This window comes from Danio rerio, chromosome 11 (genome assembly GCF_052040795.2).
Source record: "Danio rerio strain M-AB ecotype USA chromosome 11, GRCz13ab, whole genome shotgun sequence".
In the NCBI taxonomy this organism is placed as follows: domain Eukaryota; kingdom Metazoa; phylum Chordata; class Actinopteri; order Cypriniformes; family Danionidae; genus Danio; species Danio rerio.
The window spans coordinates 17,475,110-17,489,434 of NC_141031.1; the positions used below are offsets into that span (position 1 = coordinate 17,475,110).

Sequence of the window (14,325 nt, forward strand, 5' to 3'; positions counted from 1 at the left end):
AACAATCCATGCACTGTTAAACATGTTAAAGCAAGTTGCAAGTGAAAATCTATGTCTCTGACTGAGTTTGCATTACTGTGATTTGACCTCTCTGCTGGCTGAGATAAGCTCATTTTCAACGTCCAATTCAGAAAGTGATAAAAACAGATCCAGCCATAAAATGCATCATTCTTTTTTGTTTTAGACAACAATTCATGCACTGTTAAACATGTTAAAGCAAGTTGCAAGTGAAAATCTATGTCTCTGACTGAGTTTGCATTACTGTGATTTGACCTCTCTGCTGGCTGAGCAAAGCTCATTTTCAACGTCCAATTCAGAAAGTGATAAAAACAGATCCAGCCATAAAATGCATCATTCTTTTTTGTTTTAGACAACAATCCATGCATTGTTAAACATGTTAAAGCAAGTTGCAAGTGAAAATCTATGTCTCTGACTAAGTTTGCATTACTGTGATTTGACGTCTCTGCTGGCTGAGATAAGCTCATTTTCAACGTCCAATTCAGAAAGTGATAAAAACAGATCCAGCCATAAAATGCATCATTCTTTTTTGTTTAGACAACAATCCATGCACTGTTAAACATGTTAAAGCAAGTTGCAAGTGAAAATCTATGTCTCTGACTGAGTTTGCATTACTGTGATTTGACCTCTCTGCTGGCTGAGCAAAGCTCATTTTCAACGTCCAATTCAGAAAGTGATAAAAACAGATCCAGCCATAAAATGCATCATTCTTTTTTGTTTTAGACAACATTTCATGCACTGTTAAACATGTTAAAGCAAGTTGCAAGTGAAAATCTATGTGTCTGACTGAGTTTGCATTACTGTGATTTGACCTCTCTGCTGGCTGAGATAAGCTCATTTTCAACGTCCAATTCAGAAAGTGATAAAAACAGATCCAGCCATAAAATGCATCATTCTTTCTTGTTTTAGACAACAAATCATGCACTGTTAAACATGTTAAAGCAAGTTGCAAGTGAAAATCTATGTCTCTGACTGAGTTTGCATTACTGTGATTTGACCTCTCTGCTGGCTGAGATAAGCTCATTTTCAACGTCCAATTCAGAAAGTGATAAAAACAGATCCAGCCATAAAATGCATCATTCTTTGTTGTTTTAGACAACAATTCATGCACTGTTAAACATGTTAAAGCAAGTTGCAAGTGAAAATCTATGTCTCTGACTGAGTTTGCATTACTGTGATTTGACCTCTCTGCTGGCTGAGATAAGCTCATTTTCAACGTCCAATTCAGAAAGTGATAAAAACAGATCCAGCCATAAAATGCATCATTCTTTGTTGTTTTAGACAACAATTCATGCACTGTTAAACATGTTAAAGCAAGTTGCAAGTGAAAATCTATGTCTCTGACTGAGTTTGCATTACTGTGATTTGACCTCTCTGCTGGCTGAGATAAGCTCATTTTCAACGTCCAATTCAGAAAGTGATAAAAACAGATCCAGCCATAAAATGCACCATTCTTTTTTGTTTTAGACAACAATCCATGCACTGTTAAACATGTTAAAGCAAGTTGCAAGTGAAAATCTATGTCTCTGACTGAGTTTGCATTACTGTGATTTGACCTCTCTGCTGGCTGAGCAAAGCTCATTTTCAACGTCCAATTCAGAAAGTGATAAAAACAGATCCAGCCATAAAATGCATCATTCTTTTTTGTTTTAGACAACAATCCATGCACTGTTAAACATGTTAAAGCAAGTTGCAAGTGAAAATCTATGTCTCTGACTGAGTTTGCATTACTGTGATTTGACCTCTCTACTGGTTGAGATAAGCTAATTTTCAACGTCCAATTCAGAAAGTGATAAAAACAGATCCATCCATAAAATGCATCATTCTTTTTTGTTTTAGACAACAATCCATGCACTGTTAAACATGTTAAAGCAAGTTGCAAGTGAAAATCTATGTCTCTGACTGAGTTTGCATTACTGTGATTTGACCTCTCTGCTGGCTGAGATAAGCTCATTTTCAACGTCCAATTCAGAAAGTGATAAAAACAGATCCAGCCATAAAATGCATCATTCTTTTTTGTTTTAGACAACAATTCATGCACTGTTAAACATGTTAAAGCAAGTTGCAAGTGAAAATCTATGTCTCTGACTGAGTTTGCATTACTGTGATTTGACCTCTCTGCTGGCTGAGATAAGCTCATTTTCAACGTCTAATTCAGAAAGTGATAAAAACAGATCCAGCCATAAAATGCAACATTCTATTTTATTTTAGACAACATTTCATGCACTGTTAAACATGTTAAAGCAAGTTGCAAGTGAAAATCTATGTCTCTGACTGAGTTTGCATTACTGTGATTTGACCTCTCTGCTGGCTGAGATAAGCTCATTTTCAACGTCCAATTCAGAAAGTGATAAAAACAGATCCAACCATAAAATGCATCATTCTTTTTTGTTTTAGACAACAATTCATGCACTGTTAAACATGTTAAAGCAAGTTGCAAGTGAAAATCTATGTCTCTGACTGAGTTTGCATTACTGTGATTTGACCTCTCTGCTGGCTGAGATAAGCTCATTTTCAACGTCTAATTCAGAAAGTGATAAAAACAGATCCAGCCATAAAATGCACCATTCTTTTTTGTTTTGAGACAACAATTCATGCACTGTTAAACATGTTAAAGCAAGTTGCAAGTGAAAATCTATGTCTCTGACTGAGTTTGCATTACTGTGATTTGACCTCTCTGCTGGCTGAGATAAGCTCATTTTCAACGTCCAATTCAGAAAGTGATAAAAACAGATCCAGCCATAAAATGCACCATTCTTTTTTGTTTTAGACAACAATCCATGCACTGTTAAACATGTTAAAGCAAGTTGCAAGTGAAAATCTATGTCTCTGACTGAGTTTGCATTACTGTGATTTGACCTCTCTGCTGGCTGAGATAAGCTCATTTTCAACGTCCAATTCAGAATGTAATAAAACCAGATCCAGCTATAAAATGCATCATTCTTTTTTGTTTTAGACAACATTTCATGCACTGTTAAACATGTTAAAGCAAGTTGCAAGTGAAAATCTATGTCTCTGACTGAGTTTGCATTACTGTGATTTGACCTCTCTGCTGGTTGAGATAAGCTCATTTTCAACGTCCAATTCAGAAAGTGATAAAAACAGATCCATCCATAAAATGCATCATTCTTTTTTGTTTTAGACAACAATCCATGCACTGTTAAACATGTTAAAGCAAGTTGCAAGTGAAAATCTATGTCTCTGACTGAGTTTGCATTACTGTGATTTGACCTCTCTGCTGGCTGAGATAAGCTCATTTTCAACGTCCAATTCAGAAAGTGATAAAAACAGATCCAGCCATAAAATGCATCATTCTTTTTTGTTTTAGACAACAATTCATGCACTGTTAAACATGTTAAAGCAAGTTGCAAGTGAAAATCTATGTCTCTGACTGAGTTTGCATTACTGTGATTTGACCTCTCTGCTGGCTGAGATAAGCTCATTTTCAACGTCTAATTCAGAAAGTGATAAAAACAGATCCAGCCATAAAATGCAACATTCTATTTTATTTTAGACAACATTTCATGCACTGTTAAACATGTTAAAGCAAGTTGCAAGTGAAAATCTGTGTCTCTGACCGACTTTGCAAAACTGCTTATTTTGACCTCTCTGCTGGCTGGGAAAAGCTCATTTTCAATGTCCAATACAGAAAGTGATAAAAACAGATCCAGCCACTGAAAAAGCATTTTTTTTTTTAATTTAGACAGCATTTCATGCACTGTTAAACATGTTAAAGCAAGTTACAAGTGAAAATCTGTGTCTCTGACTGAGTTTGCATTACTCCTTATTTTGACCTCTGCTGCCCGAGAAAAGCTCATTTTTAACGTCCAATACAGAAATTGATAAAAACAGATCCAGCCACTAAAAAGCATTTTCTTTTTATTTTAGACAGTATTTCATGCACTGTTAAACATGTAAAGGAAGTTGCAAGTGAAAATCTGTGTCTCTGACTGAGTTCGCATTAGTGCTTAGTTTGACCTCTCTGCTGGCTGAGAAAAGCTCATTTTCAAGGTCCAATACAGAAAGTGATAAAAATAGATCCAGCCACTAAAAAGCATTTTCTTTTTATTTTAGACAACATTTCATGCACTGTTAAACATGTTAAAGCAAGTTGCAAGAGAAAATCTGTGTCTCTGACTGAATTTGCATTACTGCTTATTTTGACCTCTCTGCTCGCTGAGAAAAGCTCATTTTCAAGTTCCAATACAGAAAATGATAGAAACAGATCCAGCCCCTGAAAAAGCGTCATTTTTTTTGTTTTAGACAACATTTCATGCACTGTTAAACAAGTTAAAGCAAGTTGCAAGTGAAAATCTGTGTCTCTGACTGAGTTTGCATAACTGCTTATTTTGATCTCTCTGCTGGCTGAGAATAGCTAATTTTCAAGGTCCAATACAGAAAGTGATAAAAACAGATCCAGCCACTAAAAAGAATTAATCTTTTTGTTTTAGACAACATTTCATGCACTGTTAAACATGTTAAAGCAAGTTGCAAGTGAAAATCTGTGTCTCTGACTGAGTTTGCATTACCGCTTATTTTGACCTCTCTGCTGGCTGAGAAAAGCTCATTTTCAAGGTCCAATACAGAAAGTGATAAAAACAGATCCAGCCACTAAAAAGCATTTTCTTTTTATTTTAGACAACAATTCATGCACTGTTAAACATGTTAAAGCAAATTGCAAGTGAAAATCTGTGTCTCTGACTGAGTTTGCATTACTGCTTATTTTGACCTCTCTGCTCGCTGAGAAAAGCTCATTTTCAAGATCCAACACATAAAGTGAAAAAAACAGCTTCAGCCACTAAAAAGCATTATTCTTTTTGTTTTGGACAACATTTCATGCACTTTTAAACATGTTAAAGCAAGTTGCAAGTAAAAAATCTATGTCTCTGACTGAATTTGCATTCCTGATATTCTGACCTCTCTGCTGGCTGGTAAAAGCTCATTTTAAATGTCCAATACAGAAAGTGATAAAAACAGCTTCAGCCACTAAAAAGCATTATTCTTTTTATTTTAGACAACATTTCATGCGCTGTTATACATGTTAAAGCAAGTTGCAAGTGAAAATCTGTGTCTCTGACTGAGTTTGCAAAACTGCTTATTTTGACCTCTTTGCTGGCTGGGAAAAGCTGGTTTTCAAGGTCCAATACAGAAAGTGATAAAAACAGATCCAGCCACTAAAAAGCATCATTCTTTTTGTTTTAGACAACATTTCATGCACTGTTAAACATGTTAAAGCAAGTTGCACGTGAAAATCTGTGTCTCTGACTGAGTTTGCATTACTGCTTATTTTGACCTCTGTTGGCTGAGAAAAGTTCATTTTCAAGGTCCAATACAGAAAGTGATAAAAACAGATCCAGCCACTAAAAAGCATCTTTCTTTTTGTTTAAGACAACATTTCATGCACTGTTAAACATGTTAAAGTAAGTTGCAAGTGAAAATCTGTGTCTCTGACTGAGTTTGCATAACAGCTTATTTTGATCTATCTGCTGGCTGAGAATAGCTCATTTTCAAGGTCCAATACAGAAAGTGATAAAAACAGATCCAGCCACTAAAAAGAATTAATCTTTTTGTTTTAGACAACATTTCATGCACTGTTAAACATGTTAAAGCAAGTTGCAAGTGAAAATCTGTGTCTCTCACTGAATTTGCATTACCGCTTATTTTGACCTCTCTGCTGGCTGAGAAAAGCTCATTTTCAAGGTCCAATACGGAAAGTGATAAAAACAGATCCAGCCACTAAAAATCATTTTCTTTTTAATTTAGACAACATTTCATGCACTGTTAAACATGTTAAAGCAAGTTGCAAGTGAAAATCTGTGTCTCTGACTGAGTTTGCATTACTGCTTATTTTGACCCCTCTTCTGGCTGAGAAAAGCTCATTTTCAAGGTCCAATACAGAAAGTTATAAAGACAGATCCAGCCACTAAAAAGCATTTTCTTTTTATTTTAGACAACATTTCATGCACTGTTAAACATGTTAAAGCAAGTTGCAAGTGTAAATCTGTGTCTCTGACTGAGTTTGCATTACTGCTTATTTTGACCTCTCTGCTCGCTGAGAAAAGCTCATTTTCAAGGTCCAACACATAAAGTGATAAAAACAGCTTCAGCCACTAAAAAGCATTATTCTTTTTTGTTTTAGACAACATTTCATGCACTGTTAAACATGTTAAAGCAAGTTGCAAGTAAAAAATCTGTGTGTCTGACTCAATTTGCATTACTGCTTATTCTGACCTCTCTGCTGGCTGGCAAAAGCTCATTTTCAACGTCCAATACAGAAAGTGATAAAAACACCTTCAGCCACTAAAAAGCATTATTCTTTTTATTTTAGACAACTTTTCATGCGCTGTTATACATGTTAAAGCAAGTTGCAAGTGAAAATCTGTGTCTCTGACTGAGTTTGCAAAACTGCTCATTTTGACCTCTTTGCTGGCTGTTGTGGAAATATAAATTTCTATCATCTAATTCCAAATGGACAATAATCTACGTATAACTGAAAAGTTATATTCTTAGGTTTTTTACTTATATAATTTCATTAACATCCCAGCTAGGAGGGACATTTAACCTTTATCTCTCTGACTACAGGCTAAGCCAGTGATGCAAATGCTTTAAACGACTCTGTCTTTGTCTTCGGGTGTTGCTTTTATCCTACAGAAACCCTATGTTGATTAACTTGTGTGGTCAGTAGCTGGGCCGTTTTTTAACACCTATGCCATGCTGAATCCGATACTGAATTTGCATGCTTTGTTTAGTTATATCCCCTCCTCCTAAGAACACAATATAGACATGAAATCTTTGTCTTAATTCAGAATTGTGTGAGACTTGTGAGAGACTTGTGAAAGAACTTGCAGACTGCGGACCTCTAGTAGGCTCTTGCAGACACATGAACATCTTAAAGATGCTGTATGACTGCAGATTAACCAACACGTCTCAATAAAGGAATTCTGCTTGTTTCAAGTCTCCTGGACTGGGTTCTCTCTTCCTTTTCACTCATTTATTTTTTTTACAACAACTTGGTGCCGTGAACCGGATAGAGACTGAAATTATCAAATTCTCAACAATTTGCCACAGAAGACTGAAATCTTCCTGGAATTCAACTTGAAGCTTCAAGATCAAGGAAACTTCTTCAGACGAATCTTCAGCTCAACGGCAATTTGAAGTCACTCAGCGGACGTCACAAATTCTCAACTATTTGCTTACTGCAACCCTGATGAACATTGAAGCTACCTGAATACAAAGATCAGATCACTCCAGACTGAATCTTTTCAGCTCAACCTTGATTTGGTGAGTTTCACTCTATCAAAAGAACCATACAGACCAGTCTATACACATGGTTATTCTCTGCTCCATCAGAGAAAAGTTAACAAACAGCTGCAGGGTTTGTTTAACAAAAAGTTATTCTCTATTTCAATAGAGAAGTAACAGTTTATCCTCTGTTCAGACAGAGAAGTAAAGCCTTACGTGCTATTTTCTTTTAAAAAGTTATCTTCTCTTCAGAGAAGTTAAGCCTTACGTGCTATTTTCTTTTCTTTTCTTTTGTTTAACCTCTGTTCAACCAGAGAAGTTTAAGTTTAGCGCTGAGAGAGGTGTCTTTTCCTCCGACAGGCACACTAATATATTTAAATGATTTGCGGAACGTGCGTCTCAGCAAAATCGATTTAAAATATATATGAACTGCAGTTTAAATTGTTACACTCTACACGGGCAGCTCTCTGCTGTGTTTAGTGAACAGAACGGCTGAAGGAGGCTTTTCGTCCTTCCAGTTTTGAAGAAAAGGAAATGCTTCTCGCGGTCCTTTTTTCTTCTATAGCGCGCTTCATAAATCACATTGAATTGGAAAGTTTGTTCCACAGAAAATGTTTGGAAAACTGCCCACATTCTCTCCACCAATATATGTAACATGAAATTAGCTCATTTTTTGAATATTAATAATCAACAATAATGGTTTATTCTTAATTATTAATATTCCGGCTTAAGCTTCAGTCAGTTTGGTCAAACAAACATATGATTGTAAATGATCATGCTCGCGCGACCGAGCGGATTCCCAGATTATGAATATTAATTATCAACAATAACGAATTATTATTAATCATTAATATTCCGGATCAATTTATTGTTAATTTGACCAAACAAGCACAAGCAGAGCCGCCGCTCTTCCGAGCGGACACGGTAATCTATTCATTTAGAAAAAGGGAATTTAATTGCTACTTCTTGTGAAGTAGATTAATCATTCAAAAGTTTTAAACAACTTATAATAGCAAGGCAGGGGAATCTGTATTTCAGTGACATTTTCTCGTGAGGCAAACAATACAATTCATTTGATTATAATGGAATTTATTGACTAGTCAGACGTAGCGAACAAACAAACCCACAAACATACATTTAACACAGAACAAAGGTAAACTACGCGGAGATATCGGGTCTATAGAACGTGTAACAACAAAGAGAAATAGTAAAGCGAGGAGATTGAGATTTCAGATAAAAGAGTGACAAAACTTTCAGTTCCACCCGCACCATTAAGGACCACCAAGGTTATAAAAAACACCTTTTTGATAAAAGGGGCACAGCTTAATCGCATAACTAAAATCACCTGGTTTTTCATGTCTGGAGGTCTCTTTTATGCGTCTCTCTTCCGTCGTGATGAAAACTACTCTTGATGTCCTTTGATGCGTGGAGTTTGTAATGCAGTTCGGACGAACACGATCGCAAACTTTAAACTGAATTTACTTTGCCGGAAATTAAAGAAACGTGGCGGGAAAGTCCATGCGGCGTAGGAAAGCCGCGAGGCCCGAAGGCCACCGACAATGATGTTCTTTTTAGGACGTTCTCTTTCTGCCCAGATGTTTGGGGGGAAGTGTGCTTATACCTGCGGGTCACGTGACAACCCGTACAGCATTCTGACCAATGATTTCAGGGGAAAGTTTGCGCGCGAACCTTCCTTTGTCTCTGGGCTGCGCGTATGCAAATTTGAGCGCCCGCCTAAAGCATGCCTAAAGCATGCGGACAGGCATTTAATACAGGGCTTTAAAGAATAAAGCAATGCGAGTTATGGTCTCGATCTATGCATCAAGTGTTATAAAATGTCGAGGGCATTCTATTGACACCAAACACTCTACAAGGACACCAACATTAAAGGTACATTCACATAGTTCCCATATCCTTACATCATTGATGCTTTTAAAAAGGCCTGAAAGTACGAATGTGTATAGTCTATATCAGGGATTGTACACATTACAAAAGTTAAATGAAATTAAACAAAAGATTTGGGTTCTAAATGTCTTTGTTTAATTTTGAGGAATGTCTTGTCTGTGAGCAGAACGTTGGCTAAAGAGGTTTTTTTTTTCTTTCTTATCTTATCTGTCATGTTCTTTTGAAGTAGGCAGAGAGTGGTTCTGTAAAGTCTCCCAGACTTGTTAACATGTCACCACGGATTACTAAGCCAGACTTTTCGTCGCCAAGTGATTTTATTGTCCTGGCGATTCACCCAGATTGTTTTCTGGAATGTTAAATGGAATGTTTATCTCCAGAATGCAGGTTACAATATGTTACATAATTAATATTACACATCAATTAATTTTCCCATTATTTAATCTCCTATAAGGACACGGACCCTGAAGACCACAGCACCAGAGATTAAAGGATTGGAATCTTCACTGTGGTGGAAGATGATAATGGCACTTCTGCATCCCTGCAATATGTGATGAACCTCGCTAAAATCTTGGAGGAGGCCATAGTACTTCAGGATATCACACATCTGCCTGCAGCCTTCGCTTACTTGTTCAGCCTCTTGTATAGACTGAATATGGAACACCCAAAAGAACTCAAATATACTTTTTAAGTGATTCAGCATGTTTTATGGAGGTTGGTGGCACATGATCTGCGAGAGTTCAGTTCATTCATTCATTCATTTTCTTTTCGGCTTAGTCCCTTTATTAATCTGGGGTCGCCACAGCGCAATGAACTTGTTTTACGCAGCGGATGCCCTTCCGGCTGCAACCCATCTCTGGAAAACATCCATACACACTCATTCACACATACACTACGGACAATTTTAGCCTACCCAATTCACCTGTGCCACACTTCTTTGGACTGTGGGAGAAACCGGAGAACCCAAAGGAAACCCACGTGAACGCAGGGAGAACATTCAAACTCCACACAGTAACGGCAACTGACCCAGCTGAGACTCGAACCAGCGACCTTGGTGGGAGGCGAAAGCACTTCCTACTGTGCCACTGTTTGAATGTTTTGAGGTCTGTTTTTGGACTTGATGTACTTTGTTGACAAAAGTGCAGTACACTTTAAAGACTGTTTGAATGGAGTGGCTTTTAGGGTTTACTCTGATTAGATGATTGTATATTCACCTGGTTTGAGTGTTTGGACACACTAACAGCTTGGTTTTAGTAAGGTTGCCAGTTATTTTATGTTGAGGCAGTGTACAATCTTTTCAAATCTGGAAACATTCAGTACTAGTTGTGTACAAACTAGCCCAATGCTGAACACGGCTAATGTCAAATGCTGATTTTGTATGCAAATGTTTTGGATTGTGATTTGAACACAGTTAAAAATAAAAAAAGTGAATTGACTATTCTTGTGTATTTAATTTGAATCCTAAAAATTAATAGTAAATGCATAATGAATCAGTTTATTTTATTTTGTTCAGTAAATTAAAAAAATCTTGTTGAGTAAACATGATCATTTTTGTTCAGTAAACAAAAGATCTTGTTGAATAAACGTGAAAATTTTTGTTCAGCAAACAAAAGATCTTGTTGAGTAAACATGATCATTTTTGTTCAGTAAACAAAAGATCTTGTTGAATAAACGTGAAAATTTTTGTTCAGCAAACAAAAGATCTTGTTGAGTAAACATGATCATTTTTGTTCAGTAAACAAAAGATCTTGTTGAATAAACGTGAAAATTTTTGTTCAGCAAACAAAAGATCTTGTTGAGTAAACATGATCATTTTTGTTCAGTAAACAAAAGATCTTGTTGAATAAACGTGAAAATTTTTGTTCAGCAAACAAAAGATCTTGTTGAGTAAACATGATCATTTTTGTTCAGTAAACAAAAGATCTTGTTGAATAAACGTGAAAATTTTTGTTCAGCAAACAAAAGATCTTGTTGAGTAAACATGATAATATTTGTTCAGCAAACAAAAATATGTTGTTGGTTAAACAAGGAATTCAACAAAATATTTTAAGTCGACTTAGTTAACTCAAAAAGCTGTGTGTGATAGGTTGCCTTATTATTTTAAGTTTATTCAACTTTTTTTTTTTACAGTGTAAAATTATAGGTCAGAAAATAGATTTAGTATCACATAACAAAAATAAAACAAATAATCTTGTTGCTACTCTGCAACAAACATAAGTAAACAGTTTTGGTACCCTTTGTGTCAAATTGGTGAATGTTGGTGTTCGTAGATTATGTGATGGTAAAGTGTATGTTTATATATCTCCAGAACGTATAATGCCTAACTTAATTTTTTAATTACTTAATGTTTTATTGAAGTAAGCCTAGGTTTTTAACCAAACTTGACTTTTTAACTTGACTTTAATCTAATAATCAATTATGGGTAATGGCTCCTAAACTTGATCTCTTTCTTGACCTCAAAGGCATTGTAATAAGTTATGGAATATGGGTTATTTTATAAATGTAATTGTATTTTCTTACAAGTGTATTTCACCTCAAATAAATAGCATGTCTGGTCTTGTTAAATTTTTAATTCCAAAATGAACATGTAAGTGTAGATGTAAGCGTATTTCTTCTCAATCATTCTTTGAAAAAGAACACTATCATGAAAGATGCAAATTTCAGTTAAATATGTGACTGCTTTGAGCCTTAATAGGAAACCAAATAAACAACTGTATTGAACAATTTAAACTGCAGAATAATGTTGAAGACTGTACATATTTGCGTGAAAATATTCAAATTTATTTTATTGACCATTTTGGCAATGAGTTTTGAGATGACTTCAGCTGAGCATTATATTTTGTCAACCTAAAACTTCCATGAAATGTAAAAAATCTATAATATTAGTTCTCTAAAATCTTTCATTGTGAATATATTTACGGTATGACTCTGTATTTTTATTTTTATTTTTAAAATAGGTATACCTACATCATCACGCCTATGTCTTAAATAAAAGACAAGATGTCAACTATCATGAGTTTTATGACACCATAGCAGATGTTCATAGTACCGCCCTGTGAGTGAAGGCGGGCCTGTTTGAATGTGTAGATAAAGCACCCATTATTACTTCTAGCTACCAAGGAGTAATGCTTCTGGCTACAGTCACTGATCCTAAAGCTTTCTACAAGAACCAATTGATCAGGAGTAAAAAGAAGATTAAAGACATAAAAAGGTACTATCTTTGAGGACCACAGCCCCTACTTTGGTCTTGTTTGCACTGAACTATTAGGGCTGAACTATCGCTGTTTAAGGACACAGGCCGCATCTTTAAGGTACTACTTTATATGATCTACACAGATTATGGGACAAACTTTGTGTTGTGATTAAAGAAAAAACGTTTTCTTAAAAATATTTTCAGATTTTTTTCTGACAGCCACCATGCAAAGATGGTTGATTGCTATTGTTCTCAAAATACTGACGGTAATGCGCATGAAATGCCCGAGTACGAGTGCAACCCTGTTTTTGATTGTCAAATAAGGTCTATTGTGGACAACATGTTTAAACAGCATTATAGGGACCATATGGTTTTTCTTCTGGAGAAGATCATTAATGATGCGTGTGATTCTAAACATGATTGTACAGGAGATGGCAAACGTGTGGAAAAATCTCAAGAGAGAAATGGACGTTGTGAGAGGGGCCTTAAACTCATGGGCCGATACGATAAATCAATTGACACACCTGTGTTTTCATAGCAATGTTGCTGTCTGTGCAACCAATACATAAATTCTGGTGGTGCTGACTGAATTGAGAGATGAGATGGGGGTAACGCAGGTTCTATGTATGTCCACATATATAACAGATATTTGTGTGTCACTGGTTTCACAAAACAAAATAACAAATATTGCTGAGATTGTGTAAGTTATGACCAGCCACATACTAGAACATGACAGAATGCTTTTAGCAGCATTTCTTTGTTGTTTGGTAATATTCAGTAATGTCTTTATTGTTCTGGTGTACCCTGTTTTTTCTTCAATGTATGACTGTATATATGTATTTTTTTTCTTATTTAATTTGTCTTTATTATGGTAATGCAATCCATGTTTGTTCATTATGTACTACTCTATTTCAGTGTATATTTACTTGAAATAAAAGTTTATCAACTCAAGTGTCTATGACTTTCCTGTAAAAAAGTTAAAAATTGCGCTATGTGCAAAACATGATGGTGTGAAACAAATCATAGAAACATTGTCGAAACTGATTAAAGTCCTGTATTTATGCCAAATGTATAATTAAATATTTAGAAAATTAGAATGTTGCAAAGTGTGTCAAGGATTGGTTACTTGTCTAAAGCATAAAGGTATAAACTGTAGATCATTTATTAAAGTTGGTTAACGTTTAAAACAACCCAATAACACACAGTTCTCATGTATAACGGGTTTGTAGTCAGTTTAGAAAGACAACCTTAAAATTTTCGCCCAATTTAGTTTTAAAGATGCACTGACGTACAATTTGATAATTTCTCTTTCATTTGAAAAAGAGAATGAACAAAAGGTATACATGATATTGTTGGTTGTGTCTGGTTTAAAACCAAAAAATTTACATCTCAAACTTTCATGACAGTTCAAAAGAAAACATTTCTAATACACAGTACATTAGACACTGTTGCAAAAAGATATTAATGCAGATTTAGTGGCAAATATTCATTTAGTTTTGTAGACAGATCGCACTATTGACAGATCACAGTATTATGTTTTTCTCTTCTTTTTTATTCTTTTATAACTTGTTTTAACACATTTGATCTGTTTTTATCATTTTTTAAAATATTTTTTTATCATTTGTTTTTATCTTTCTTAAACATGTCTCTTTTATTCCTGTTTATATTAAGCAATTTGAATTGACACTATGTATGAAATGTACTATATAAATAAACTTGCCTTGCCTTGCCTTTGTAGAGTCAAACTTCTTGTGAAAAATAAATATATACTGTGAAGAATGAGAGAACTAAAGAAAATTGTCAGTAGAAATGGATATTGTGACTTTTACTGTATGCATCGCGACAGATGCTATGAGAGTTGTGTAAAATTAGACTTTTAACACATATGCAAAAAAAGTTTGTAAAGACATTTTGAGTTAAAAACTACAGCACTGGTTACTTGAATTAGGTCATATAATTTGGTATGATGT

General features: G+C 35.1%; 2 long non-coding RNA genes across 2 annotated transcripts; one reads left to right on the forward strand and one right to left on the reverse strand.

Moving 5' to 3' along the window:
- Nucleotides 1-553: 553 nt before the first annotated feature.
- LOC147841720 (uncharacterized) lies at nucleotides 554-7,889 on the reverse strand. Its single transcript, XR_015502501.1, has 3 exons — nucleotides 4,631-7,889; nucleotides 2,805-4,441; nucleotides 554-1,314 (listed from the first exon to the last, which is right to left on the reverse strand). It is a non-coding gene; the product is annotated as an uncharacterized LOC147841720 (long non-coding RNA).
- Nucleotides 7,890-12,276: 4,387 nt separating this feature from the next.
- On the forward strand, nucleotides 12,277-14,085 carry LOC148679628 (uncharacterized). Its single transcript, XR_015944892.1, has 2 exons — nucleotides 12,277-12,473; nucleotides 12,560-14,085. It is a non-coding gene; the product is annotated as an uncharacterized LOC148679628 (long non-coding RNA).
- Nucleotides 14,086-14,325: the final 240 nt, after the last annotated feature.